Raw genomic sequence first — 942 nt, 5'->3', positions numbered from 1 at the left:
GGTTCAAGAGTAAACCAGGTTAAGTTAAGAGGTAAACAATCAAATAGAAGAGCCTTGAGTCCTCATGTTCTTAAGAACATGAGGACTCCAGGCTCTTCTATTAGATGATTTACCTCTAAACTTAACCTGGTTTACTCCTGAGCCAGCTTTGAAGTATAGGCCCCAGGCTGCTCAGAGCTCAGTCCCCATCTCACCTGTGTCTTCTCGAATGCCACCAGGGCTCTAAATTAAACACCAGCCAACCGACTTACTAGCTAGCCACTTTGACCCGTTAGTGGGTGTGTGTTTGGCTAGTAAGATTAGCATCTACTAGCCATTTTGGCAGGTGAAAAAAGTTGATTTCGAGCCCCGCGTGCCCTGAGGGTCAGCTCTCACACCCACTACCTGTTGTGATTGCCATACCGCACCAAAACCAAACTCAAACCCAAACCCAAACCACAACCACCGCACACCACACAATACCACACCACCACACTCGTGCTCAGAGCAGCACCAGTGCCTCTTGTCTCAAATGTCACACTACGAATGAGAACATAATGTTGAAGCAAAAAAATATCCATTGTTGTTTTTTTATTTATTGCCTACCAAGCTGCCTGTGGCCTTAATTTAACCAAATGCCTTAGTAGCCATCCTTGCCGATTCATGTCATGGCCTCTTCAAATTGCTTCTTCTTCAGGATTTCTTCTTTTGCCAAATATCAGAGACTTTTATATGATTGATGAAGATACTTGCCTGGAGCGGACTGAAATTTTGAAGCTTTTTTTTTTTTTTAAGAGTTGTCGTTTTGTTTTTTGCTGACATTATCATGATTTTTCATTGACATGCTTTTCATCATTCCTCTTCTGATGTTTGTACACGTTTGCAAGCATTTTTCTACTTCTGTTCTTCTCTTTTTTTTTATCTTTCTTTTTCCACGCAATTGGCAGCACTGACAAATGGCTT

Source organism: Engraulis encrasicolus, chromosome 13, assembly GCF_034702125.1.
Source record: "Engraulis encrasicolus isolate BLACKSEA-1 chromosome 13, IST_EnEncr_1.0, whole genome shotgun sequence".
Taxonomy (NCBI): domain Eukaryota; kingdom Metazoa; phylum Chordata; class Actinopteri; order Clupeiformes; family Engraulidae; genus Engraulis; species Engraulis encrasicolus.
Note: the sequence above shows the minus strand (reverse complement) of the source record.